General features: G+C 50.5%; 1 pseudogene; it reads left to right on the top strand.

The window, feature by feature from the left end:
• The window catches only part of LOC118642183, an 83,295-nt pseudogene extending 66,828 nt beyond the window's left edge, over nt 1-16,467 (top strand).
• Nucleotides 16,468-17,026: the final 559 nt, after the last annotated feature.

Raw genomic sequence — 17,026 nt, 5'->3', positions numbered from 1 at the left:
CGCCTTCGTGGGATACCCAGCCCTTCCTAACAGGTCTAAGGGGAGTGTTTCCCATGCTCTTGTGGGCCATCTTTGCACATGGGAAGCACCCTGTTTTGGTAAATTTGTGACCTAGAGTGGGTGTCCCCACCAGACTAGTTGGGAAAGGAGCTGGTTCTCATTGTAAGGGCATCCAGGTAGAAACCCTACAGTTATAACGTAGGACAACACTGATCGACCATCTCAGGTCCAGCCTAATTATTGGATGCTGAGTCACACTAGCTTTTGTCACACAGCTTGCTCTACCCTCCATGACACCCAGAGCTACTGATCCACGGTCAAATAAAGGCCTGCCATTTACTGCTGTATGAAACATTTTTCCGCAATCCTGGTCTGTGTCCTAATCCAACTCAGGATGTCTTTTTCTGACATGGGCTAATAAAAGCAGAGAATGATATCAATGACAATGTCATTTTCTTACTGGTTTCCCAATACAAACACAATCAATTTTACTCAGTGTCAAAAACAGCTGCTCTCACAAGGTATGTGCTGATGAGGCTGGGATTACACAAGGGCCATAGATCAAACTTTCTAGTTCTTTAGATTAGAAGTTTTTCTTTTTTCTTGAGGTAGGCTTGTAGTGCTATGAACTTCCCTCTCAGGACTGCTTTTGCTGTATCCCATAGATTTTGTGTTGTTGTGTGTTCACTGTTATTGGTTTTTCAGGAAGTTTTTAATTTCTTCCTTGATCTCCTTGGTAACCCATTCATTGTTTAATAACATACTATTTATTAGCCCCTATGTTGTTGAATGTTTTCATTGTAACTGATTTCCAGTTTCATGTGATTGTGATCTGAGAACATGCTTGATATGATTTCAATCTCCTTGAACTTGTAGAGACTGAGCTTGTGTCCTAACATGTGGTCTATCTTTGAGAATGTATGTTCTCTCTCATCAGTGTTTCTATCTCTCTCTCCCTCTCCCTTCCTCTCTCTCTAAAATCAATAAAGAAAAAAAAAAGATACCATATAGCCAAAGCATTCCAGAAACAAAGAACAAAGCCAAAGGTATCATACTACCTGACTTGAAATATACTACAGAGCTACGATAATCAAAACAGCATGGTATTAGAAGAAAAACATTCTTCTCAAGTGCATATGTGACATTTTCAAAGACAGAACACATGTTAGGATATAAACTAAGTCTCTACACGTTCAAGAAGATTGAAATAATATCAAGCATCTTCTCAGATCACAATGACATAAAACTAGAAATTAATTACAATAAAACATGTAAACACATGGAGACTAAATAGCATGATATTAAACAATGAATAGGTTACCAAGGAGATCAAGGAAGAAATTTAAAACTTCCTGGCCCTGGCCGGTTTGGCTCAGCGGTTAGAGCGACGGCCTGAGGTCCTGAGAGACCCGGGTTCGGTTCCCGCTAAGGGCACGTACCTCGGTTGCAGTTTGTCCCCGGCCCTGGTTGGGTCGTGCAGGTGGCAGCCACTCGATGTGTCCCTTTCACATCGATGTTTCTCTCTCTCTCTCTGTTCCTCTCTCTCCTTCCCACTCTATCTGAACAAAAAATGGAAAAATGTCCTCGGGTGAGGTTAAAAAAAAATAAATAAATAAAATAAAACTTCCTGGAAATTAATGAAAATGAACACACAACAACACACAATCTATAGGATGCAATGAAAGCAGTCCAGAGGGAAGTTCATAGCACTATAGGCCTACCTCAAAAAAAAACAAGAAAAATTTCTAATTGACTATCTAACCTTACATCTTAAAGAACTAGAAAGTAAACACAAAGAAAAACTCAGACCAAGTAGAAAGAAAGAAATAGTAAAGGTCAGAATGGAAATAAACAACATGTAGACTAAAAAAAACAATTCAAAAGATCAATGAAACATAAAGCTGATTATTTGAAAAGATAAACAAGATTGATGAATCCTTAATCAGACTCACCAAGAAACAAAGAGAGAGGATCCAAATAAACAAAATCAGAAACAAAAAAGGAGAAATAACAACTGACACCTCAGGGAAACAAAAGATTGTTTAAAAAAAAATACTATGAACAGCTATACACCAACAAATTGGACAATCTAGGCAAAATGGAGAAATTTCTAAAATCACACAGTCTCCCAAAACTGAACTGGGAAAAGACAGAAAACTTGAACAGACCAATAACAACTAAGGAAATTGAAGATATAATCAATAAATTCCCAGTAAACAAAACCCCAGGCTGGGATGGCTTCACAGGGGAGTTTACCGAACATTCAAAGAAGAACTAACACCCATTCTCCTCTAATTATTCCAAAAAATGCAAGAGGAAGGAAGACTTCCAAACTCTTTTAATGAGGCCAGCATAATTCTAATTCCAAAACCAGATAAAGACACTAAAAAGAATGAAAAGTACAGGCCCATATCCCTGATGAACATAGATGCCAAAAGCCTTAACAAAATATTAGCAAATCAGATCCAGCAATATATTAAAAAATTATTCACCATGATCAAGTGGGATTCATCCAAAGGGTGGAAGGCTGGTACAATATTCACAAATCAATAAATGTGATAGGTCACATAAACAAAATAAAAGATAAAAACCATATGATCATATCAATAGGTGCTGAAAAAGCATTCAACGAAGTCCAGTACCCATTTCTGATAAAAACACTCAGCAAAGTGGAAATAGAAGAATCATAACTCAAAATAATAAAGGCCATTTATGAAAACTTACAGCCAACATTATACTCAATGGACAAAAACTAAAAGCATTTCCCTTAAGATCAGGAACAAGATAGGGATGCCCACTTTCATCATTCATATTTACCATAGTACTGGAAGTCTCAGCCACAGCCATTATAAACAAAGAAAAAATAAAAGAATTCAAATTGGAAAGGTAGAACTGATATTGTACATAGAAAACCCTAAAGAGTACATCAAAAATTTACTAGCTTTAATAAATGAATTTGGCAAAGTAGTAGGATACAAAATTAATATCCAGAAAATGATGGCACTCTTATACGCCAATATTGAACACTCAAAAAGAAAAACCAAAACCTTCTATATACTATTGCAACAGAAAATATAAAATTCCTGGGGATAAACTTAACCAAGGAAGTAAAAGACCTGTTCTCAGAATACAAAAAGACATTGAAAAAAGAAATGGAGAAAGATATAAAAAAGTGGAAATATATACCATGTTCATGGATTGGAAAAATCAACATCATTAAAATGTCCATACTACCCATAGCAATCCACAGATTCAAAATAATCCCTATCAAAGTACCCATGGCATATTTCAAGATCTAGTACAAATACTCCAAAAGTTTATATAAAACCATAAAAGACACCGAATAGCCACAGCAATTTTTAAAAAGAAGAACAAAGTGGGAGGGATCACATTATCAGATATCTAGTTATACTACAAAGCCATCATAATCAAAACAGCCTGGCATTGGCACAAAAACAGACATATAGATCAATGGAACAGAACAGAGAACCCAGATATTCACCCAAGACAGTATGCATAATTAATATTTGACAAAGGAGGCAAGAGCATACAATGGAGGAAAGACAGTCTCTTCAATAAATGGCATTGAGAAAATTGGACAGCTATGTTCAAAAAAATGAAACTAGACCACCAACTTACACCATACACAAGAATAAACTCAAAATAAATAAAAGACTTAAGTCTAACCCATGAAACCATAAAAATCATAGAAGAATATGTAGGCAGAAAAATCTCAGACATCATATGTAGCAAAATTTTCACTGATACATTACCTAGGGTAAGAGAAGCAAAGGAAAAATTAATAAATGAGACTACATAAAACTCACAATATTCTGCACAAAATAAACCAGCATCAAAATGAAAGGGAACCCACTCTCTGGGAAAATATAGTTGCCAATGACACATCAGATAAGGGGTTAATTTCCAAAATATGTAGAGTACTAGAGTACTTATATAACTCAACAAAAAGAACACAAATAATCCAATTAAAATGGGCAGAAGACCTGAATAGACACTTCTCCAAACATGACATACAAATGGCCAGGCGACACATGAAGAAATGCTCACCATCTCTAATCATCAGAGAGATGCTAATTAAAATGACTATGAGGTATCACCTCACACCTGCCAGAATGGTGACCATCAACAAATCCTCAAACAACAAATGCTGGTGAGGATGTGGAGACAAGGGGACTTGAGCACACTGCTGATGGGAATGCAGAGTGGTGCAGCCACTATGGAAAACACTATGGATTTCCTCAAAAAATTAGAATAGAACTGCCATTTGACCCAGTGATCCCACTTCTTGAATTATATCTCAAGAAGCCTGAAACACCAATCAAGAATAATATATGCTTCCCTATATTTGTAGCAGCACTATTTACAATAGCTAAGATCTGGAAACAGCCCAAGGGCCCATCAGTAGATGAGTGGATAAAAACGCTGTGATACATATACAGAATGGAGTACTATGCAGCTGTAAAAATTATCTCTTACCCTTTGAGATGACATGTAGGGACCTAGAGAGTATTATGCTAAGTGAAATAAGATAATCAGAGAAAGACAAGTACCTCATGATCTCATTTATTTATGGAACATCATGAATAAAATAAGCTGTCGACCAAAAGAGATCCAGAATCATGGAAGTAGGGAGCAGACTGACAAACCTCAGAGGGATGGGGGTGAGAGGGGTGAAGAGATAAACCAAAGAACTTATATGCATCTATGTACAATCAACCGGCATGGACATTAGGCTGGGGAAAGTGGGGGGAGGGGTAATTTAAAAAAGGGGGGGACATCTGAAATACTTTCACCAATAAAAATAAAATAAAATAAAAACCACAAGCTGGTAATTATCAAATAGCCAGGGGAATGTAAAGTACACAGCATGGGAATATATAGCCCAGAGGATTGTATTCACTATGTATGGTGCCAGGTGGGTGCTAGACTTATGGGGTAATCACTCTGTAAATTATTTAAATGTCTAATCACTGTGATTGAAAAATAACATCTATTAAGGCAGGCTCCACCAACTCCCCCAGGTGTGGCCTCCTTGATTCACTCTGCTCCCCAGGTTCTGTTCCCCACAGACAAATATCCCCAAGCAGTGTACCAGCCTCAGCCCAGCTCCCTCCTGGCTGCTCTCCACTTCCAGGGCTGCCGCTTCTGTCTGCCAACTGAAAATCCTCCCTGTGTCCACAGGACTGCAGGGAGATGGCCTCCAGTCACCTGCTGTTGAAGACCTGCTTATGTCCCAATGACATTCAGAGGTGCTCTGCCTGGTACCCTCACACTTCAGCTGGTCTCCTGACAGACTCACCTCCCAGAGGACAGCTAGCACCTGGGTCACTGCCCAGCATAGACCTGGGCCAGTTATGAGTGTCCTGGCCACACACAGGCTTTCCAGTCTTTGTATCCATGACACCCCCCATGTGCTGTTACCCATCTCTGCCTGCTCTTCCCACACCCACTCCCCAAGGCAGGGACCAAGGCTACCTTGTCCCTTTTGGAGTTAGTTACCTTATGCCCCTCTCCTAGGAACTGCTGCCCACATGACAGTACATCCCCAGCTGGGTGAAGCATCCTCTTCCCGGGGCTCTGAGTCTCTGCTCTGCCACCTGCAACAGACCAGCTGCTGCCAGCTGGGAACACAGGGGTGGTTGGCCCACAGTCTCAGTTCCCGTGGGTACCGGGGTTCCCAAAGTTCTTCTTCCACTCTCCCAAAGGGAGTTAGGCATGGCCAGCCACCTCTGGGACCCCGAAACCCCACCTTTGGGTCCAATAGCACCAGGAATGTAGGTGGCCCCTCCCAGCGGAGCAGCGAGTGGCAGGGCAGCGTGGCAGCCTGCAGCGCAGATGGTGGGACATGGAGCCACCCCCTCGCTGCTCTGCCACCCGACAGCAGTTTCTGCAGTGAGTTTGGTGGAGTGAAACTGTGGGTGCGGACACAAACTACAAGAGAGCACCACCAAGGCCAGGGGGGTGGGACCTGCGGGCTGTCCAGCGCGCCACCCCCACCAAGCCATCGGCTGAGGCCGCTGCTCAAGGCGCAGAGAAGAGGCCGGAGGGTCGCAGTCCTGTAGGAACTTAGGAGCTGCAGGGTCCTCTGGGAAGTAGATTCCACACTGGCCAGGGAGGGCTGTTGGGAGCGTGGAGTCCCTGAGAAGCCTCTGGAAAATGGAGTTTTCATGGTCCCCCCCCCCCCCAGACCTGCCGTGAGGGTGGTGCTGCACCTGATTCCATTTCTCAGTCCTCCCTCGCACTTCGCGCTTCGACTACCGCGGCTTCACTCTATCGTGGTTTGTTCAAATATATTCATTAAAAAGTTGATCCAAACAATGGAAATGATACAGCGCGCTAGGTTGTCTGAGTCAATTATACACCCCAGTATTATACTTAAAATTTAAATTACTGTGCGTATGAACTGTAGGCCTATGTATTCGAGCACCCCACAAACCCTTCCACACCAAGTGCACCGCCGGACCACTCCTTGTGTGGGGGCAATAACGTTTCTCCAAAAAATCGGGTGTGGTGAAACCAAGCCAATCAGAGCATGCTGTTCACTGATTGGTTATCGCATCCTCTTCCTATCCTGGCCACTGATTGGCTCAGCCTCACGCAAGTTTGTTTCTCTCATACAGGCTTCCACATGCTTCGCATTAGTGGAAGCAACCTTGCTCTTCTTTGCTGTGCGTTAGTCTCACATCTTCATCTTCATCTCCACCGCTGCATCATCAAACAAGTTGCATTAGTTTCATAGGTTAGTGGTTGTGTGTAAGAACTGTGTGTGTGTGATTAAATGTACAATAATAATAAAATATTTGTAACATCTAATGTCTTATTTTCTCTTATTTTGTCTAATATATTGGGTAATACAAGTTAATGGTGACTGAAGGGGGTTATTTCATGTCTAGAGGGCACTGATAATGTTAAAAATGTATGTAGAAGGTTGTAAACAGGTTTTCTACGCTCTAACTGGGAAAATATTCAATTTATAAATAAAGAATCCTACTTCGCGGAAATCCTGGTAGAGTCTGGAACTGATGAACCCCGATAAACGAGGGCCAACTGTACAGCTAAAAAAAGGAGACCCAGGCTGGAGGCTCTCAGGCCCCACCTTTCCACACCCACACCCACAGCCCAGCCTGAGGCCCCTGGTTGGTGGAGGCTCCACAGGCCCCGCCCCTCCTGAGCAGTCCTTCCCCTTCAGTGCTGGGCCACCTGAGGCTTCCAAGGATTTGCTGCTCCCTGGGGCCAATCTACCCCCAAAGACCTGGAGCACACCCGTCTGGATGCTGGGGGTGTGGCTGACAGGCACATCCTCCTACTGGCCGCCGGCGCACCTGGTGACCTGCCCCACAGCCCCACCACCGCGTGTTGCTTGGCCGAGTTGCCCAACCTTTGGCATTTGAGTTGGCTCAGGCTGAGGGACTCTGGGACTCCATCCCTCCTGCTCCATCCTGCTTTGCGGTGGCCCCCAGGTAAGAACACTGGCTCCAAACGTCCAGATTCCTTCCCAGTCTCTGGCCCCTCCAGCAGCAGGTGGGCACCTGGGGACATCCGCCCCTAAAGGAACAGCCCCTCCCGGGGCTCCCCCTGGGCTGTTGCTGGTCTGACCATGGGTCTCCCAGGCTCTTCCTTCCGCTCAGTCTTCTTCAGGAAGATTGTTCTGTGGGGCTCGGTCCCTGGGCCGCCTCTTCTCTTCCCTGGATGTAGTCCAGTCCCAAATTCCCCAAGGAGCTGCTAGTTGCAAGGGCACTTCTCCGCCCGGCCACCAGGCCTGCTCAGCTGACCTGCCTCCTCGCCCGGGGCAGCCTCAGCTGGGAGTCACCCCCTCACTAGCTCCAGCTACACAGCCACCACACTGGGCTCAGGGTTCCCAGGACACGCAGGTGGCCCCTGCAGGGGAGCCCCTCCCGAAGTCCTGACAGAGGCCAGCAGCACTGAGCTGCCCTCTGCAGGAAGGGCAGTGCCAAGAAGGGGCCCTGCCACTTTTATCCACTTGCCCAGGACAAAAGCCTAAGAGTCACCCTTGATTTGTCTTTCCTGCTTCCATACCCAGCAAGGTGACCCTCTGGACAAGCCAGGGCTGACCCCGTCCCCTGCTGCAGGGGCTGCCCCCTGACCACTGCCCTCTGGACTGCCCCCAACTCCTGTCCACCCACCTCCTACCCAGACCTCTCTTTTCAGACCTCCCTTGCTCCCTCTTCCCCAGCCACCTGGACTTGCCATTTAGCCACACAGCCCCTGGGCCCCCAGACCCCAGGTACCTGTGGTACTCCGGGCTCCCTCAGCCCCTGGGCCCCCAGACCCCAGGTACCTGTGGTACTCCGGGCTCGCTCAGCCCCTGGGCCCCCAGACCCCCAGGTACCTGTGGTACTCCGGGCTCGCTCAGCCCCTGGGCCCCCAGACCCCCAGGTACCTGTGGTACTCCGGGCTCCCTCAGCCCCTGGGCCCCCAGACCCCCAGGTACCTGTGGTACTCCGGGCTCCCTCAGCCCCTGGGCCCCCAGACCCCCAGGTACCTGTGGTACTCCGGGCTCCCTCAGCCCCTGGGCACCTAGGCCAATGCCGAGCACTCTGGTGGCTCCTAAATTGTAAATGTCATGTTGGTGTGATGGATTCCGGAGAATCAGGACACAGCCAAGGACACTTGCCCGGAGTTGACTTGCAAGCGAGTCACGCAGGCCAAGCAACTGCAAGTGGTTCTTGGAACAGAGTCTTGAACTGCCTCCGGGTTCTCGGGGTCATTATGAGCCTAGTAAAAGAAAACATATATTGTTATGCCTTGCAGGTATGGGAAAGTCCCTTTACAATAATCTTAAGGACACATAGGCTACATTCCTTTCTTAAGACATCATGTTAAGATGGTTTTTTAACCTTTTTCCTTTTTTATAAATCACAGTTAAGCATTGTTTGAGCTTCGATGTAACCCTGGGTGGTGGGGCACTGACTTATGTGACCTTACACAGTAAAAGCCGTGGTGTTTAGGAGGAGTGTGGCCACATGCCTGAGAGTGTAGCCCTCCGTTCATCGTGAATTCATCTTGCCTGCTGGTGCTTTCTTCGCGTCTCTGATCATTTTTAATGCAACCTAGGCCAATGCCCAGCACTCTGGTGGCTCCTAAGTTGTAAATGTCATGTTGGTGACCATCACAGGGACTGTGGGAGGAAAGAGTGGGCTGCTCTAGAGCCTTCTGAGCCTGACTGGAGGCCCCTGGTGTGTTTCTGAGACTCCAGGCCCGGAGGTAAGAGCTCCTGGTCTCCCAGCCGAGTAACCTGTCCCTCGCTGCTGGTTTCCTTGTCCGGCTCCTCTGGGCCAGGCCCTCCTGCTGTCCTCCCTGCTCCCCACTTCCCAGCCCTGTGCCTTTCAGTTCTCTGCTGACCTGGCCGCCTCCTCCAGCCGAGGCCTGTGGGGTGCCTGGGCTTTCTCCTCCTGCTCCGGTTTTCTCCCAGGCCGGCACCTACCTGACCCTGACTTTTCCCTGAGTCTGAGTGAGAACCCGGTTCATCCTCCTCACTGGAGGCCCTTCCAGCTCTTGGTCCTGGTGGAGGCAGCTTTTCAGACACATCTGCGGATGCACAGACGCACGGGATTGCAAGTCCTGGCGCGAGCAGCAAACTCCAGGCTGGTTGCTCTGGGAGACACCACTGGCTTAGAAAACTCTCACGCAGTCTGGACACAAAGAGAAGAGTTGGTGCTTTAGGCATCACACACTCTGGGACATCCCTGATGGGCTTGGCAGGACTGCTGTGCGGGGGTGTCTGTCACCTCGGGTGGTGTCTCCAGGTCTCTGCGCTGGGCGTGTGCAGTGCGTGGCCACAGCACCTGGCATCTCAGCGACAAACTGGCCAGAGTGTTTGTTTCTCTGACTTCAAAAAGTGTCCCAACTACACCCCTGTGGTTTCATCTCTATTTGTATTCTGCGGGGTCTCCCCTTTGCTTACAAATCAGCCTCATGTTCTTACCATGAAGGAAGCTCACAGGTAGATCTCACTCTCAGAGGCAGAGAAACTGTCTGTGTTAATCTGGGCAGAATCGTGACCTGAGGGACCGGTTTAAACCCTTGACATTAACCAGGAGGAGCTTCTTGGCAGCCTTACCGGGCGTTAGGTGTTTGGCTCAGGTGGTGGTCGGCTGAGCAGATGCACAGCTGTTCCTGCCTCTGTCTGGAAAGGAGGCCCTGCTGGCAGCTCTTCTCCTGAATCAGGCTGAGCCGACCCGCCTGGGCGCCAGGGACCCTCCGCATCCAGAGTCCGGAGGGGCCTCCAGGCACATTTTGTTTGGACTTTTGCTGATTTAACCTGTTGAAAACTTACTTTTTCTCTTAAACAGATTTCAGATGTACAGAGAAAGGTACTCGAGCAAAATATCACATATACATATATCCTTCACCTAACTTGAGCAAAACATCCTCGGGTCGTGTTCCTGATTCCCTGTGGAAGCTTCTGGAATTGAATCTGTTTCTCTCCTTACGTTCCTTGTTACTTTTCAACTTCTCTTTCTACTTTTCTTTTTAAAATTCAATTGAAAGAGATCAGAGTGACTCCAGTGCTGTTCTTGTATTACGGCCCCAGGAAGGAGGAAGACCCAGCTGTTCAGACACTACCCCTGGCCTTGGGGTCTGACCTGCTTCAGGGACCACAGAGCAGGGGGTGGGGTGTGCAGGAGAGGACCTGGGAGGCGGCCTGGGAGCCGGCCCTGCTCCGCCGAAGGCAGCCTTCTCATCCTCACCTTCCTCTCTCCGTGAAAAGCTGACCCTCGTGCGCCCTGACTGTCCTGGACGATGTGCAGCGAGGGGTCCGGACTGGAAGGGAAACGGGCTGGCACAGAAAACCTTACCTTTGCTCCCACCTCTGCTGTCTCTCAGTGACTGTGTGTCCCCAGGTGGCCAGAGGCGAGGCAGGAAAAGGCCCCGAGGAGGCAGAGAAATGTCCTGTCCCTCCTCCCCTGCAGTCTTACAAGCTGGACGGGACACGCTGGGTGACCCAAACTTCAACCCGTTCAGTGCTGGTGGAGAGGCCCGGCCCTCAGAGGCCCCCAGAGCTGGACTGCGGGGTCTGGGGCTATAGTGGGCTCACCTCCGAGCCAGTGAGTGAGGGTGGGGGTGGCAGGGCGGCTCCTCCGTAGTGGGTGGGGGAGGACCCTGGACCAGAAATGCCACTTAAATGCCCCTGAGAAGGGCCCTCAGGGCAGGGGCTGTTGTGCAATAGGGGAAACAGTAGAGCCGCACCATGTTCGGTCCTGGTGGTCAGACACCTAGAACAGAAACGTCTGGTTCCCAGGCCCCGAGGGCTGCCCGCACCTGTGGGTGGCTCCCCGTGTGCCCAGTGGGTGCGCCTCACGCTGCTCGCTGCTGGGGGACAGCTGCGTGGTGGCTGCCGAGTGCTGGGTCATTAGGAGAAGCTTAGCCGGTGTCCCTGCTCACACCTACCTGCGGAGCCCATGGCCATCCCCACGCAGTCCTGGCCCTGCCCAGCGAGGCTGCCCTCCCACCCCTGGGATCCTCGACCACTTTCTGGTGAAATGGACAATGAGCCCGGGCTGCTGGGACAGAACTGAAGAGCTCTGGGAGCTCCCGCCTGCCCGAGTCCTTCGTGAAGGTGGGTGGGCGCGGCAGCCACCATGTGAGCCCCAGGGCCGGCTTTCTAGGTGAAGTGCAGAGGGAGGTGGCGGCTCAGTGCTCGGGGAAGGGGGGGCACAGGTCTTGTTGACCCTGACTGTCCAGGCAGGTGCCTCCAGCTCCCACAGATGGTGCACCTGCGATGCAGGCCACAGGGGGGCCTCGGGGAGCAGTGGGCGAGGTAAGGACTGTGTGCCGCGCGGGAGCACATCTTTGCAGAGTGGCCAGTGCCTGCATGTGGTAATAAAACAAAGAGAGGGCCAGTGGTGACCAGGTGGGACACACTGCAGCTCCCCTCCCCCATGACCCTCATCTTCACAAGACTGGGTGACGTGGGGGAACCTCGTGGGATTCTTGACTTCACAGGATGCTCAAACTGAGACTCGCAGGTGACCTCTCCAGAGCCAGCGGCTCCCCCTGCAGTCTGGGCAGTGAGTCCATGGCCTCACCTGCTGACCCAGTGCCCCCTGCTCTGCAGGGGCCAGAGCCTGCCTGGGACCTGAGTTTGGAGCTCTTCCAAGACCCAGCTGGGGGTACGTTGTCCCTGGGTCATCACTCGTCTGTCCCTGCTGCCGGCTCCCTGAGACATGCCCCGTGAGTGTCTGTGTTGAGTGGTGTTTGCAGGAGATTTTGCTACAGGTAGCTTGGTTCCCTGACCTTAAGTGAGGCAGTCACGGAGAACCTGGTTTATCAAAAGATGGCACTTCCAGGAGATACTTTTGATGTAAATTTCTGGAAAGGGAAGTGGTAGACTCACTTAGGACAGGATGCAAAGGTCTGAACGAGGCAGAGACAGTTACAAGTCCAGGGGCACCTGGGCCTCTGTGGTCATCAGAGAAACACAGTGGGAGACGAGACCCCACGGGGATGAGACAAAGAGCCCGAACCCTCACATGGTGCGCATGGTTAAGTTGGTGCTTCTGTGCAGGGAGAGGGGGTGGTGCTGACCTATGGTGTGTTCAGTGAGAACCATGACCGGGTTACTTTAAATGACCGGGTGCTCAGCAGGGCATCCGTTCCCATTACTTCAACACTGAAACCTTAGGCCTAGAGAAGATGGGAAACAGGGTTAGGGGTTCAGCTGGCAGGATAAGCACATGTCCTTATACAGGCACATCAGGAGCCATGGAGAGACTCTGCTAGGGCAGGCCCACCACCCCAGGGGACCCTGAGTCACATGTCATGGGGTTGCATCTGGCTCCTCTCCCTGAGCCTGTTGTCAGGTTGGCCCGTGTGGTACGTGAATGACCCGGGTGTGGACAGAGCAGCTTGTTATTCGCTGCCCAGGGGCTGGGCTTGTGTGTGGTTCCACTTGCAGCTGCGTGAACATGTGGGTACATGTGGGGTGTGGTCCCACATGTCCTCTGTCTTTTGGGTTAAGTACCTGCTCCCACATAATGTGTAGCTTCCTGAGGGACGGTGGACCTTCCCACGGAGCTGCACCATCTCTCCCGGGTTCAGGGTGTCACGTCCTCGCGAACACTGCTCTGTCCGACTTCTCGGTTCTGCCGTCCCAGTGGGTGTGCAGCGCGATCCATGTGCTCTGGTTTGCGTTCCTGGTGAGGGTGACGTGAGGGTGACGGTGAGGGTGAGGGTGACGTGAGGGTGAGGGTGAGGGTGAGGTAAGGGTGAGGGTGACGGTGAGGGTGAGGGTGACGTGAGGGTGACGGTGAGGGTGACGTGAGGGTGACGTGAGGGTGACGGTGAGGGTGAGGGTGAGGATGACGGTGAGCACCTTTCATGTGCTTGCTGGTCTCATGTCTTTTGTGGAGAAACGTCTGCTCAGATCCTCTGCCCCTGCTGGTTAGTCTGTTTGTTGTAGGCTTCTTGTGTCTTCTAGAGAAAATGTCTCGTCCTGTGCGTTGTTCTTTCACCTTGTTGACGGTGTCCTTGGAGGCACAAGCGTTAACTGTGAATCCATTTATGTTTTTTCTTCTGTCATTTGTGATTTTGGTGTCTCATCTAAGAAATCATTGCCAAGGCCAAAGTCATGAAAATTTACCCTTATGTTTTCTTCTAGAAATGTTAGAGTTTTAGCCCTTATATTTAGGTCTATGACCCATTCTGAGTAGCTTTTTATATTTAAAAATATAAATTTTTAAATTTAAAATACCCCCTTAGGTATTTTATGCAAAGTTTATTTTTTCAGAAACTAAAGGACTTTTCCAGGGTAGTTTAAACAGTGGTTCTCCACTAGGACGGTTTATCCCCAGGGGACACTTTGGGTTGTCACCCCTGGAAGATGCTTCTCAGCACACAGTAGCACACAGCACGGCCCACAAACAGTCTGGCCCCAGGAGTCATTATCAGGAGGCAAGTGTTGTGGCGCGAGAACCAAGAGGCCAAATTAAAGCCAGACAGAGAGCAAAGCCGGCCGGCAACTGATCCCCAGTTCTCAAAGATCAGCCCCGACTTTCAGCTATTTCTTTATTTTATAGGGGGCTTGTTACAAACTTCTGCAACTGGCATTTCTTGTTGGCCTTGGGGGAGAGCGGACAAGTGTAGAAGCGAAGGCAGTTGGCGATGGGCGGGAGGGAGCGGAGGGGGGAGGGAGCTGAGGCAGGAGGGAGGGAACTGGGTGAACTGGGTCAGCACACATCTGTCCTGCTACTCATTCTGTTTTCTAAGTTCTAAAAACTAACAAATTCGCTTAGAGGACACGTTCACTTAGAGGAGCACAGGCCGGCTGGTCCTTCCTCAGGTCGCCTCTGAAAGCTCCGTAGTTGGCCTTTTGTTTATCTCATCAGGACGAGGTGATAAGAGCAGGCTAGTACACAAGGACCTTGGGTCCTAGGTCCTGGAAAAGCAGTGGGCAGGGTGTGGTCGCAGCTTGGTGTTGGCACAGTCTGAGTGCTGCGGACTCTGGGACACCTTCTGCGTGGTGACAGTGGCAGGGCTGGCCTTTGTTTCACGGAGGAAGCACAGTCCACCAGGTAGGGGACTCTGGTGGTGGTGCTGGTGGGCTCCCATTGGTTCCAGGCACGGGGGCCACGTGGACGACCTGGTGCAGCTCAGACGTCCCTGGTGAGTTCTCACTCCTGCCCCAGCCCTACCTCAGGGCACGTCTCCTGGAGGGACTGTCTCTAAAGCAGCTGTCACACCTCAGCAGCCTGGAAGACTCTTCAGGCCCAACATCAGGCCGTGCTGGGCCCTGTGGCCCTGTGGCTGTCGGGGCCTCTCTGGGGGCTCTTCCTGCAGCTGCTTTTCTTATCCTGGTCCCCTGGTCCCAGCAGAGTCCTATCTGGGTCCCCAGAAGTAACCGGACATCACGCTGCTCTATGCTGGGGTGGTCCCACCTGGGAGGCATCTCACCGTGCAGTGATCTCGGCCCCTTTGGTCCCCTCTCGTTGGGGACTGTGGTCCATCAGGAGCCTGCTGACCTGCTTGCTCCCATCAATTTCAGGAGTCAGCCCTGAGGACGCAGACCTTATATCCGATGTTCAACCCCCCCCCCCAAGGACAGTCCTCAGAGACCTACGCTGCCAGCCCCCAAGACCAGCAGGTGTGCCGGCCTCTTTGGGGGACTCAGTGCATAGTGGGCAGGTGCCCTGTGATCAGAGACTTCCAGACTAAAGGTCACTTATGACTCGGGTCCTGAACAGCAGGCTCTGAGCTGACGCCCCTCATGTGAATTTGACCCAGAACAGGCCCAGTGACAGAGGGCTGGGGAGCAGGACAGCGAGGCCTGGGACAGGTCAGCTGGCCACTGCGCGCCTCTACATGAGCTCTGTGGGCGCAGTGGTGCCTCCTGCAAGCGTCTACCTGGCTGCTTTCGCTCCAGGACAGCAGAGTTGCAGACGCCACAGGCCGTGTGGCCCCAGTTTCTAAAATGTTGAATCCAGCCCTGTGGGGAAGCCTGAGACCCTGCTCTGGAGGAAAATGGGGCACAGGTGTCTCTGCTCTGCTTTCAGTGCCCCACGTGCCCAGCACCTTCCTCGGGAAGCCCACCCGAGGCCACACGGGTGGGCCTGGACCTCCTGGGACATCAGGACCTTCCTGAGTGCTTCAGCCCTTTGTCCTATAGAGAGATGCTGTGTGTTAAGGGCCTGGGTTTTAGGTTCAGGGATCTGATGGGTCAGAGGTCAGTGGACTGGGGTCGGCAGGGCCGCTTCTTGTCTCTCTGGTCACTACCTTGCTCTCCAGAGCTCCCAGACTCCAAGGTCCTGTCCTCCCTGACCCCAGGGCAGGGCTGAATGTGAGAGGAGCTTGGGGCCCAGCTGGTCTCTGTCACCCCACAGGTGCTGGGCTCCCTCCATGTGTCCTTGGCCCCAGGGGCCCCATCGTGGACGTGCTGTGGTCCAGCCAGAAGGACCTGGATGCGGCAGTGAGGGTGAAGGGGGGGTCACCTCATGCTGCCCCACCTGTCGGCTACAGCCCTGAGGGCCGGCTGCCCTGGTGCTGCTACGGTGGGACCCTGGGTGTCCACTTACTCAGCCCGCGGTCACCCAGCTAGCAGTTGCCCCCAGGCTGTGTCCACCGGCAGCTGGGTCCTGCCCTGGCCTCATGGCCCCACAGCCCCTGCCCTGCTGCGAGCTGACCTTCCAGTGTGTGTCCTCTCTACCCCCACGCCACCCCAAGCTGCTCTCCCAGCCTCACCTGTAACAAGAGGTGTTTCCAACCCACTCACAGGCATGGGACCCCCAGAACACACCTTCCCGTGAAGGGGAGCTTGACACCTCACAGGGACCAGGCTCTCTATGGGCACCTGCTGGCCCAGACTGGTGGAGTCTGGTCGATGAGGCACTAGGGGTTTGGTTTGTGCAGGTGGAGGTGACACAGGAGGACAACCTGCAGCTGAGGAGCCGGGGTGAGGAGCTGCACCAGGAACACCTGCTGCTGGGGTGAGGCCTGTGGGGGGCGTGGAGATGGGGTGAGGCCTGTTGTGGGACCCGGAGCTGTAGTGAGTACTGGCAAAGCGACCTGGAGATGGGGTGAAGCTTATGGGGGGATACTGAAGGCTAGGTGAGGCCTTCAGGGGATCCCTACATTATGTTCAAGTTTATAAATAGAATCCATTACATTCTAACTGCTTAATACAAACCTATTATTTTATAAGAATGACGAAATTTCTTCAAAAGTAGAAGTTTTATGACAAACCCTGATTTAAAAATAATTTTGTGATAGACTACATGTTAGGACACAAATTAAGTCTCTACAAGTTCAAGAAGATTGAAATCATATCAAGCATCTTCTCAGATCACAATGGCATGAAACTAGAAATCAATTGCAACAAGAACATGCAAATACATTTGAATACATAGAGGCTAAATAACATGTTATTAAACAATGAATAGGTTACCGAGGAGATCAAGGAAGAAATTAAAAACTTCCTGGAAACCAATGAAAATGAAGACACAACAACACAAAATCTATGGGATACAGCAAAAGCAGTTCTGAGAGGGAA

Source organism: Molossus molossus, unplaced genomic scaffold (genome assembly GCF_014108415.1).
Source record: "Molossus molossus isolate mMolMol1 unplaced genomic scaffold, mMolMol1.p scaffold_m16_p_3, whole genome shotgun sequence".
NCBI lineage: Eukaryota > Metazoa > Chordata > Mammalia > Chiroptera > Molossidae > Molossus > Molossus molossus.
The sequence above is the reverse complement of the archived record's forward strand: the minus strand, read 5'-3'. Positions and strand labels throughout refer to the sequence as shown.